Below are 12672 nucleotides of genomic sequence, written 5' to 3'. Positions count from 1 at the left end.
CCCAACTCTGGTGACATTTCAGAACTGATGAGTAGAAGTGGCAATATATGAAACTTTTAGTTCATATGATGATCCGTCCATCCACAAGTAGAGAAAAAGTGGTACCAACCTTCCTTGATTTTCATACAGATTTGGTCAAGTAGGCCTTCTGTGTTAAATCAGAGGGAAATTAATCAGGTTATGTTCACAGTACTGTGTATAAATTGATCATTTTCTCAAAAAGTATCCACATACAAATACCAGCATTTCTAAGAGACATATTTCTTCTGAATTGAAAATTTCAAGCTAGTATATATTTACGACTGTGACATCTAAAAACTAGTGAATAGAGTAGAAATGTTTCTTCTTTCAAGATGACATGCATAGTACCTTTTAGTGTGGTGTGCATCAAAATATGTGTACTTGGTACCATTCTGCCCCTTGGTGATACAATACAGATTCTAGGAAATAGACTCTGATTGACGTTCAATCATGAAGACTAGCTTTCTGGGACTGATATTTTTTTCATTTGGATTAGATGCAGGTTGCTTGTTTTAAACACATATATTCTGATTTTTCTAACATTTTATGGTTGCTGGTAATAGACAGAGGAAAATGAGTAAAAATCTTGAGAATTTCCTTGAAGTCCTTCTGCTATAGCAGCTCTCTTCCAGTTAAAAAGGGTATCTATCCATTCACCATAAACTTTGCATAATAATGTATTCATGATTGTTTGGTTATCTGTGATCCGTTGAATAAATATCACTGAAATTATGAGTGCCCTGACTCTTTCTAGAAAGTTTAACAATATTTGTTAAAAAGATAGTTCAATATAACAATGGTTTCTATTACACAGATTCCTCTACAAAAGTGAAAGCAAAGTCTATGGCTTGTATCTCTTTCTCATTTATTTTTATTAATGATATAGTCATCAATATTTTAAATACTATCCCCGTGGTCACACCATAAGTTTAAAAAAGTGTGCAACCAATCACCATATTTTGGATTAAGGTTAGCACCACACTAGCTTGGGAAATAAGCATCTAAACCTGGTTCTATCCTTTATGTATGCCAGCACAGCTAAAACATGTTTTATATTGGCCCTAAAAAGGAAGAAAAACAATTCACGGCTATTTTTTTCTACCGTTAACCTCTTGAGAGTAAGACTGCTTTAAAAAAATTGCTTTATGATTGACATATAAGAAGTTGTAGATATTTAATGTATATAACTTGTAGTGTTTGGAGATAACTATATACCCTTAAAACCATCATCACTATCAATGCCATAAACTTACTTACGCATCACCTCCTAATATTTCCTCTCATTCCCTTTGTTTGTTTCTTTTTGTGGTTAGAGCACTTAATCTTAAGATCTACCCTCGTGGCAAATTTTTAAGTACGTGAAGTTTCACTTATGCAAAGATTTCTCTTTAAATGTCAACTCAGACTAAAGGAACCTAGAATAGTAGGCAAAGCATTACTTGAAAATGAAACCCTTTCTACTGTAAGCAGGCAATCAAGACTTGCATCATAATGGAGGAAATAAATAAGATGGTTGGCTATAACTTTGGCTTTTATCAAATTAAAGGAGGGAGAGCAGAGGGAATATTTGCTTCCCTCGTGCATCTTATCTGAAAGTGGTGTCTTTACGAATTTGTAAAATCATACAAATTTTACAAATTGAAATTGTATTTATTAAGCCTATGTTTAAAAAATGGTAGAGGAAGCAGTTGGAAATGAAGAATATGAGACAAGTAGAACATTCTGGTCTAAAGTCTCCTTTTCTAGAGCATATTCCTCTACCAACTAGTGGCTTAGGCCTTGCCTATCCCAAGCTAATATTTTCTTCTGTCCCTCAAGAGCCTGGCAGCTCGTCTGACATTACTGGCCCACAGTTACTCCCTTGTATCTGACTTCCTTTGTGACTCTCAGAGCCAGCATCTCTTAGTGCTTTCTAGAGTGCAACCAGATTCCCCTTTTCCCTCCTGTTTCCTTACCAGTCACTAGAATTGACAGATTACAAATAAATAAAACTTCTCAGTATTTTGGCATGGTTAAAAGCACATTTTTTATTTTCCTAGCTGTCAATATTCCAAATAAAAACTAAAAATTTCAGTCAAAGCTAATCATAGTTCTAAGAATGTAAGCCTTATAATTGCTAAATATTTTTGGATTAAATATAGATTAATAATAAATCTAGGTTTAGAATTACAGTTGCATAGACTTTCAATACTTTTACATTGTTTTTATTTTGAAAAAGAAAACAATCGTCATAATCATTCTATACATATTTACTATAAAAGGAGTTCTATGTATATATGTCGTACATTAATAGACAACCGACTCATTGACATAACTTGTTTCTCTTTCCATTATAGAGTGAGCACTTTCTCATGGTGTAAAATATTCTACCAAAACCTTATTTCCAATAGGTAGGTACAATTTCATAATATAGTTATACAATAATTAGTTTAAAACTTTAAATTTGTTAGACATTCAAGTTGTTTCCAATTTTCGATTATTTAATATTAAATAGAATATCTTTGCACACAAGTGTTTGACTGCATTTCTGATTATCTCCTTAGACTGGGATGGAGGAGTGAATCAGAGTACATAACTGTGTTTTAAGTTCAGGATATATACTGCCCCATTGTTTCAAGAGAAATTGTAACAGTTTATATCCCATCAGCAGAATATGAGCATTTCTGTTTTACTGTACATCTAGCAGCATTTTGTGTAATCTTTCAAAGGCATTTTCGAATTTGATAGGGAAAATGACACTCAATTTAATTTCACTTGTGTTTTTATTGCAAATGTAGTTGAATTTTTTTAGATACATGTATTATCCACTGAAATTTTCTTTTTTGTGAATCATCTCTTTATATCTGCTGCCTGTTTTTTAATTTTAATTTTTTTTAGAGATGGGGTGGATTTCATTATGTTGCCCATGCTGGTCTTGAACTCCTGGCCTCAAGCAATCCTTCTGCTTCAGTTTATCAAAGCTCTGGGATTATAGGCATGGCCACCATGCCTGACTACTTCTTCTGGTCTTTATGCTTTTAACAGTTTCCAAATTAGAAAGGCAAACTTAATTCTTTATGTGTAACTAAATGTCACTGCATATTTATTTGGGGGAAGATAAACTTGTTACATTTTTTGTAAAAAGAAGTTCTAATAGGAATTCTTTAATTCAGCTATTATGCTTTGCTTTTTAATGTTGCAATACCTTTTAAAACACCATCTTCAGATGGAGCTCAGAATACACTGGAAATCACCTGGTGAGTATGAGAGGTACAATTGGTAAAGTACTCTGCCAAAGGTTTCAGCTCCTAGTTGCTTATCTGGGCTACACTGATAAAGAGTATCATAGACTGGTGGTATAAACAGTGCTTCATCCAGTTATCTCATGTTTATTTCACTGTTTGTTAGTATCTCTATAGAGAATAGGATAAAAAAGAAGATGAAATATGATCAATTAATTTTACTCCCTGCACTATTGGTCCCCTGGGCAAGGAAATGTATTAAAGTTAGTATCTAAAATAAGGTTTCATGGATTATGTATAGATTTCATAAAATTTCTCTCACATTAAATTGATAGTTTACAATAGCTAGGTGAAAAGAGTACATTTAATCAAATCTTTTTATAATGGAAGAGTTTTTAAAATTTATTTTGAATTAATGTATGTACACACACACACACACACACCCCTCTTATATAGGGTGCCTGTCTGTCTATAGTGTGTGTGTTACGACGGGTGAAGGAAGGATTTCTCCTGTAGAACTGCAAAGCTGAGACTCTAGATTCCAAGGAAAGACTCTCTTCTGGTGCCAGTGGTGAAAACCAGGCTGAGGGTCAGTCATAATGATAAAATCAAAATCTTGGAAGGAGCAGTGAAGTCATCTACACATGTATGAATAGAAATGGAGTGAGAAGAATATCTTATATGCAAAACAAAACATGTTACAAATCTATTTTTTAAAAATTTCCAAATACACTCCTGCTTTTCTGTGGACTTCATTAATAAGAAAGTACATTAATACGAAATTCTTCTCTGTCTGAGCTTTTGAAACATCTCACATTAGGAAGTTGCTGAATTAAGCCATCTGTATATCTTCCACTTGCTCCAGGCAGTGGATTTATGAATAACTTATAGAGAAATTATAAGATGCTTTAGCTATTTCAAGCAGTTTTAATTAGTCCTCTCACATAGCAGAGTTCAGAAAATTTTACATTAAAATCAATATTGTTCAACTTGATTAAAAAATGCTTTTTTTCTCCCGATAAATTCACTTTGTAATAGTTTCTTCTTGGTTGAAGTGTATATATATTTTATGACAAGCAAATTTATCATTCAAACTTAAAAACAATCTCAAAATCACTGCTACTAATATTAAATATCAAAGACTTTCTATTATTTTTCTGTAGATGTTTCAGTATCCTATGAGATTAATTTTTAAGAACTTTTAATGTAGTCAATAACTTTTTAAAAAAGCTCTGATTTTTAAAAATCTTAAATGAATTATACCTTTCTCTGAAAGTGAGTAACTGATGAACAAAACCACTTGATAAGAATGATATTACTAGGACAGAAGGGCCTGGAAGACCCAATGGGCTATTACGTTGTTCATAAACAAGGGGATTATTCTATCTTTGCATTCTGAACTCTGGATATTACAATTTAATTGCAAAAATTAATAATGTGATATCAATAGAAGACATTTTAATTTTCTTAAGAAACTAAATATGTTACAACTCGGGATCAAATACCAAACTACTTGGAAGCCAAGTACAATCCCATGGGGAAAAAAATGAACACAGTGTCTTAGACATTTAAGAATACCAAATAGGCTGGGCACAATGGCCCACTCCTGTAATCTCAGCACTTTGGGAGGCTGAGGCAGGTGGATCACAAGGTCCGGAGATTGAGACCATTGTAGCTAACGTGGTGAAACCCCATCTCTACTATAAATACAAAAAATTTGCCAGGCATGGTGGCACGCACCTGTAGCCCCAGCTACTCAGGAGGCTGAGGCAGGAGAATTGCTTGAACCCAGGAGGCGGAAGTTGTGGTAAGCAGAGATCACCACTGCACTCCAGCCTGGGCGACAGAGCAAGACTCAGTCAAAAAAAACACAAAAAACAAAAAAACAAAACAAAAACAAAACAAAACAAAAAAAGAATAGCAAATAAAGCAAAACAAAAACAAAAATGAAAATGTGAAGTGAAGTACCCTCCTAATTTAGGGAAATCAAAACACAACACAGAAGGTTTTCTGCATTAAAATGAATTTCTATAAGTCATATCTTAAAATATCAAATCCTGACTGCATATATTGATGGTTTTTCAACTGTCAGTTTTTAACAAGGTAAATATCAGTGGATATGAAAAATTAATATGCCTAAAAGGAATGGCAAGCAAATTTTAAGAGCTTTTTAGAAAGTGAGTAACAGAGTGATGAAATGTTAAGTGGAAAAAATGAGTATGGACTATATATATGAAGGCTCCTCTCTAGCAAATGACACACACACACCACAAGAACCAAAAAGCGTGCTTATTTCTCATATTTTAGAGTAGCCTATTATGTTAAGTTTAAAAAATGAGCCAACCATTTTGAGAGTTCCTTTTATCTACTTGGAACAGAAATTGCAATTCTTATTACAAATTATTTGAAACTAAGAGAAAAATATGTAGCCTTAGATTTTAGTAACTTTTCAGAAACACTAAGTGAAAGAGTTCTATTTCTTCATTCAAGTATTTTCTGTGATAGGTGACTGGTTCCCAGTGAAGGAAGAGGGAAATCTACCTTGGGTGAAACAAATAAAATTATGTATAAAGTTAACTCTTACCAATATAAAAAATTCATTTGAAGACAGACACTCAAGCATGGTTTCCTGGGGCACCCGTGCCTTTCTTAGATTCTAGTTTTTTGCTTTCTTGCACTCCAGCTGCGAGTGATGCCAATTAGGTGCTGAGGCCTTGTGGGTCACAGTCCATTTGAGATTCTGATGAACACTATGAACACCTTCCTTTAAAAGTATTTTTCTTCAAAGAAAATTATGGCTATAATTTCAGAGACTTCATAGAATCTGAGGTTGATTCATAAATTACAGAACCCAGATTAAGATCCTTGTCGTAAGAAAAAAAAAAAGATATACGTATAAGGAGGTCGTAATAGCTAAATTTTAAAACAGCTGGAATTTTGACATATTGGGGCATGGTAATAAAAAGATCTTTGGTTATTTAATCTATGGGCTTTACCTTTTTAAAAATTACCAATGATAAATAAAAAACTCTTTTGGTCAGAACTACATTTGCTTATTTTCAAGGTTAATTTTAATGTTAAATAAGTTTGTGAGACTTTAATTTAGTGTTAGTTGAATGAGATATGATCATAACATTTTCTTTGGTGTAGTCAAAGAAAGTCTTTGCTTTAAAAAGGAATCAAACTGGTTTTTATCGAATAGCTTTTCAAGTCAATTTTTCCCAGAGTCAATCATGACCACTATTTGCTTAGAAAAAAACAGCTTTTTTGTGTCATATAATGAGAGTTCAGAACACAGATTTAAGTTCAATAAGCAGTTTGACACAGATAATGTAGTGTTCCCATATACCCTTCAAGTGGTATTTGGACATTTTTTTTTCTGGTTTGAGTAACAGGCTATTGATCTATTGAGATGAATTATCACTTAAACAAAAAGCAGAATGCCATGCCTATTTTGTGCATTTCTGTTTATATTCTCATTTTCCTTTTTTGTATATATTTTATTTGAAATAAAACGCTCTAATAACAATGCTCTTTAGAATACTTTAAAGTGCTTAAATGACATATTTATAAAGATAAGATAGTGCACTATGGTTTTCAATTCTATTTATTGAATCTTCATGTTGTTATAGAAGTAGTTTGTACATACAGAATGGCCCATATTTACATGGGGAGGCGTTGTAGTTCCTGCTGTGTGTGCTTACACATTAAACGATCATACTGTAGGTAAATGCAGGTTTTGTTCTATGTAAATAAGTGAGATGATGGGTCTTTTTACTAATCCATATTTACATGATTTGTCTAGATTTTTACTGGTGACAGTGAATCTAGTTAATAACCACAGTAGCTCTATGTAAATGTACATTGAAAAGTTAAAAACATCATATAAGCGTCAGGGAACATCATTATATGTGAGTTAACTATTATTATTGTTTGCTTTTATGATTTAAACAAATGATCAACATTTAAAACCATGATTGAATTTATTAGTGCAATTCACTAAAATACTGAAATAGTCTTTGGCATGAAAAGACCTGCTCAGCTGGGTTAATATTCATGAAACTACGTAGATGCTTTGTGCCACACAGCTCTGTTGATGTCCAAGAATAGTTATCAGTTGTGGGTGAGAGAGGAATTTCAGAGGATAAGTGTCTAGTAAAACAAAACATAGCTCTCTAGGCAGGGACGGATTTACCAGGAACCAATGAAGCACAAGATTTGAGGCCTCTCACGGCCTCCTACTGACCCCTTACTTCCAAGTCCTTGTAAGCGGCCTTAGGAATGCCTGTGAGTATTTGCTTTTGTACCATTCCCAAAAGTACAGTGTTTTGTATGAAATCAGTTAAGACAGTTCTCTCTTCACTTTAGTTTCTTTATACTTTTCTCATGGGAAGTACACTATGATAACTGGAGTGATTGCAGTCATTTTTGAGATCTGGCTAAAAGGAAGCTGAGGATGCATTGAAATTGAGTGTACTATGATATATTTATATGGTTCACAGTCTCTTCCATGGATATTCCTATGTCATTACTACTAGCTTTCACTATGTAGGAATGACTTTCTATTATCCTTTCCAATTTAGGTGGTGTCAGGTTTCAAGGATGTCAACATCCGAGTCAGAGGCATGTCACTGTATAACCATGCCCAACAGTATCAGACAGTGGAAACGTGTGTAATGATGAAAAACTTGGTCTTGAAATACACATACTCAAAAACTAGTCTTTGGAAATTTGTCCAAATCCTACAGCTTATAAAAGAAGAAAACAGTAACCTTAAAAATTTACACAATAGCACTAGTGATGAGCTATGAAACTTAAATAAATTTTTCTAATTTAATTATTATTAATAAAAATTTTCTATCAACTATGCCAGAAGCCTGAATTTTATCTTCCTATTCTCTTTATAGAAAATGTTATAACACTTTTGTCATGTGAGGAGATACTTAAAAAGTACATAGCCAAAAAAATAGGAAAAAGTATTATAGAAGTGTGTGAGGAAGTATTAATAAAAATATACATTTTGTTTGTATTTTGTATCGTAGATATTTGTCAGCTTTTAAAATTATGCAATATGTTGTGATTTTTCTCTTTCTAAATAATATTCACTATTGTATCTGATTTTGTATGAATAATTTTGCATTCTTTTTTATAAGGAGGGTCCAGATAATCAAAGCTTCAGACCTCCTAAAACCTGGCTTTGCCTCTTACTTGAGAACTTTGCAAAGAAGAATGCTAGCCAGTGAATGTTCAGAGAGGAAGGAAGAAGAAGCTGTCCAATGACCTTTTTTCTTATGGCTTTCTAACTTGATTCTTGACACTGTCACCAAGGTCAGCCTGCAGGGGAATAGGTTTCTTTCTCTTTATTTAAGTATCTACATCTCCCCTACAGAAGTGCATCAAAATTGTTTCAATCAGTCATCTTTATTATAAGATTATTAGTAGTTTTAAAAATACATATTCTTTTGGCATTCTTTATTTTTCTACATTGAAAAATATTGCTTTTGTTTAAAAAAATTAAAGTTATTATTTTAAAGAACTTGGCTCAAACATGGACAAGGTGAGAGTGGTTCCCATTAGCACAGTTCAAAAAGATTTTAAGTTTATATTATTGCCTTTTTACTAAATGAGAGGCCCTAGAATTACCTACATAATTAATTACAATTTTAGCTTTTAAATGCATGAAAAAATAATAATAAGGTGAACAAAAATCATATGATAGATGCTAAATATTCAAGCTTATAGAGCATCCTTTTCTGAGGGAAGCACAACCTATTCCTTGCAAGCTATTAATATCTTGCATCTCCCATCCTGTAGGAGTAATCTGTGGAGAGACATTTGATTGATTATCTCTGCAATCCTCCCCTCCCCACTTCCTTCTCTGGCTCCTCCTTGTCCACATGGGCCTCTGGAGAAACCAGCGAGGGATGACTGGGGATAAAGGCTCGTCTCTGGAGAGGGCTGCCAACCTCACCTTGTTCCAAGTCTCCACAAAACACAACCAACCTTCCAGACACAAAAGAAGCACCTCCTGACTCCATCTCTTTTCCTTGTTTTCTCTCTTTACAAGCATACTGGTATTTTTTCACAGAGAGATAATTCCCATTCACGTCTAGGAAGAAAATTTCGCTCTCAAAACTGTTGGTGAGAGACCCCTTGAAAAGAGAACTTCTCTGTTCTTCTGGAGGAGATGATTTAGTAAGGCAGTGCTGGAGTTCAAACTGAGCCTCCACAGGCCTACCTTGCTTCACTTTTAAGCTTTTAGGAAGAGAGCTTTTAGAAAGAGAAAATTGCTTTCCAAAAGGGAACTCTAGAAAGAGGAAGAATGAGCAGGGCTGAAACTTTGAGAGAAAATGGAAGGAGTTGGAAGATGGAGGGAGGAACCAAAGTAACTAATAAGAATTTCTGGGGCTGGGTGCAGTGGCTCACACTTGAAATCTCAGCACTTTGGGAGGCTGAAGTCGTGGATCACCTGAGTCCAGGAATTCCAGAGCAGACTGGGCAATATGGCAAGACCCCGTCTCTACAAAAAATACAAAAATTAGCTGGGCATGGGGGTGCCTGTAGTCCCAGCTACTCGGGAGGCTGAAGCAGGAAGATCCCTTGAGCCCAGAGGTTGAGGCTGCAGTGGGCCGTAATCATGCCACTGCGCTCCAGCCTGGACGGCCAAGTGAGACTATCTCAAAAAAAAAAAAAAAAAAAAAGAATTTATTAATTTCTTCTTATGAAATATACAATATAGGCCCCCTCTTTTTGCTCCTGTGTGAGAATGTTAAGAGAAGTCTTTGGCTTGATGTGCAGTCCTGATTCCTCTGGATTCCTTTTGGGAGGGAGGTTAGAACAAGAACTGAGGCCTGGTTCCAGTAAGTGCCTGGATGCAGGACAGCAGGGTAGCTGACATACTGGATATGCAAGCTAACAGCATGGAGAATAAAGGAGTGAAGAAAATTAATAAAACATGGAATATTTTAATAAGACTGCAAGGAAGCATACAGAGACACATGGAAAATACAAAGATAGCTGTTTTATTGTAGGATGGACATGAACTTTATGGCTGGCAATTTGGGCGTTTCAAGCTCTTTATGTTGTTTACTTGTGGTACATGTTTGACAAGTAATTTCCATTTTCCAAGTCATTTTTTCATCTGTAAAATGAGGACACTAATTCAAATACCTTCCCTCGATAGGTTTCTATTTTTGGTGAGAATTGTTTTTTTCTTTTCATGTAGTATATATTTTATTAGCTTGTACTAATACATTCTCATATTACAAAGTCAATTTAGTGGAAGAATCTTCCTTCTGATATTTGATTCGTGTGAAATAACACAAACAGAACTATACATTCAAAAAAATTCTCATTTAGATAACAAAAAAAAACAAGTTAAACAGCAAAAAGACTTTTCCTTTCTCACAGGTGGACACTGAAGTGGACCTAATTCGGTTTTCCTTTTAAAAGCCCCCACAAACAAAAGTAGTTTGAAACCTATTTAAAATGAATAAAAAATTGGTTTACTAAATTACTGGTCTCCAGCACCATTTTCTGTTTTCGGTTGTTTGGATGCAGGTTATTCTTTGTCTGTTTCTTCTCTTCCTCTTTTTCATAGGTCCAGTTGAACCATTTTCATCATGTGCATCATTACTAGCAAACTTTGTTTTCTTGTCCTGAAATTGTACTTTTCCTTTACCAGACCCAGGCTGGGCAGCTTTATTACCCTTTCTTTTTCCTTTAAATCTGCAACCTTTTGACTTCCATTTGTTTAGGGATTCTTGTTGGTCTTCTATTATTTTTTTCAGTGCTTCTTTTTCCATCTCTCCTTCTAGTACTTCCCAAGTCACTTCTTTGCTCCTTAACTGTAGGTTACCATTATTTGCGTCTTTGGCTTTACCCAATGTTTCCTTGGCTTTTTCTTTAAATAGAATTATCCCCTCTTTTGCTCCTCTGATGAAGTCTATCCATTTTATTTCACCATGATTTGAGAAAAGGATGTGTACATCTTCTTTACAGGTCTGATCATCTAAATCACCCAAAAATTTCAGCAAGCATCCAATCTTTTCTTCTAGAGATTTCATTTCAGCACCTTCTTCTTTTGTTTTGCTTCTTGCTCTTGTTTAGCTCTTAATTTAGCTTCCACTTTATTTTGTTTTCTTTCTTCATTTTTTTTTTTTTTTTTTTTTTTTGGCAAAGCAATCGTTCTTGAAAAGTATTAGCAGGTCTGTGTCTTTGTACTTCTGGCCAGGGGTCTCTACAAACTTCTTAGCAGATTCAATGCTACCAAACACAACAAAAATTGATCCCTTAAATGCTTTATGCAATGTTCTTCTCATCTGAATATTTAGTACTTGACCTTTATCTTCTAACCATTCTTTCATGCATCAAGAGTTGCATCAGTAGGGAAGCCTTTAATATAAACAGATCTGTTTTTTACATCATTTTAATACTCATCAGTCACTTCAGGTAGGGATTTGCTTGGAGACCTTCTGATTTTAGTTTTATCTTCACTGATTTCCACGACTTCTGCCTTGGATTTGCTCAATGCTTCCACAATTAACGTTAATTAAAGTCTGTTGTTAGACGGTTCAACCTGTTGAATTTTATCATTATCTCCAAAGATACCCAGCCTTCATCCAGTTTTATCTTTTCCTTTAAAAACTTGTCCTGTGGCAACCTGAGGTCTCCAAGATAATACTCAATTTGATGACAGATTTTGGCCTCCAGGGCAGCCATCTTTTCATTATCACCATTTTCAGCCACTGTGACTATAGAGATGGACACAAGCCTTCGGTGAGACTACAACATGGTGGAGGTAAAAAACCGAAAGGACGCAATGAGGGTGGGGGCAGCCACAGTCCCGTCTCAAAGTGACCGCTGAACTGCCTGGGCAGCAGCCACGTGCGGGGAACCCCAGGCTGCCGCATTTCTCGTGGGGGCAGCCTGGCCACCGCCCGCTCCCGTTCCGCTACACCACCTCTGGCTGCGGCCCACGCGGCGCTCAGCCTGAACCTGAGGAAGGCGAGGGGCGAACGGACGCCGCGAGAGGCAGTAAGGAACAGAAACACGCCGTCGCGCACCAGCAAAGCGGGCCCTTTTGTAGCTTCTCTTTGGTAAGAATATTTAACAAATGGTATGAAAGTGCAATATTGGAATATTTGAACCCTTATTTATATATGGCCACTGTGGTCTCTGATACAAGATAAGGTAACGCTTATTTATATTGTAATTACTGCAGCTCTAAACCCCACTAGAAATCAGCCCTAAGCATTCTCCTAGCTTTTTCAGGGTTCCAGGCTGTTGCCTCATGTTTAATCCAGAGCAATGCCCACAGCTATTCTTCTAGAGACACTACCGCTGATGGCCTCATAGGCCTTGGTATAGGGAGGACTCCGTGTGGTCATATTTTTCACAGAACAGCTGAGAAGGGGCTGTGACTTTTAAC

General features: G+C 35.3%; 1 pseudogene; it reads right to left on the bottom strand.

The window, feature by feature from the left end:
* Positions 1-10755: 10755 nt before the first annotated feature.
* LOC101126894 (lupus La protein-like) lies at positions 10756-12188 on the bottom strand (annotated as a pseudogene).
* Between the last annotated feature and the right edge of the window lie 484 nt (positions 12189-12672).

Source organism: Gorilla gorilla, chromosome 6 (genome assembly GCF_029281585.2).
Source record: "Gorilla gorilla gorilla isolate KB3781 chromosome 6, NHGRI_mGorGor1-v2.1_pri, whole genome shotgun sequence".
NCBI classification, from domain to species: domain Eukaryota; kingdom Metazoa; phylum Chordata; class Mammalia; order Primates; family Hominidae; genus Gorilla; species Gorilla gorilla.
Note: the sequence above shows the minus strand (reverse complement) of the source record. Positions and strands in the feature narration are given on the sequence as shown.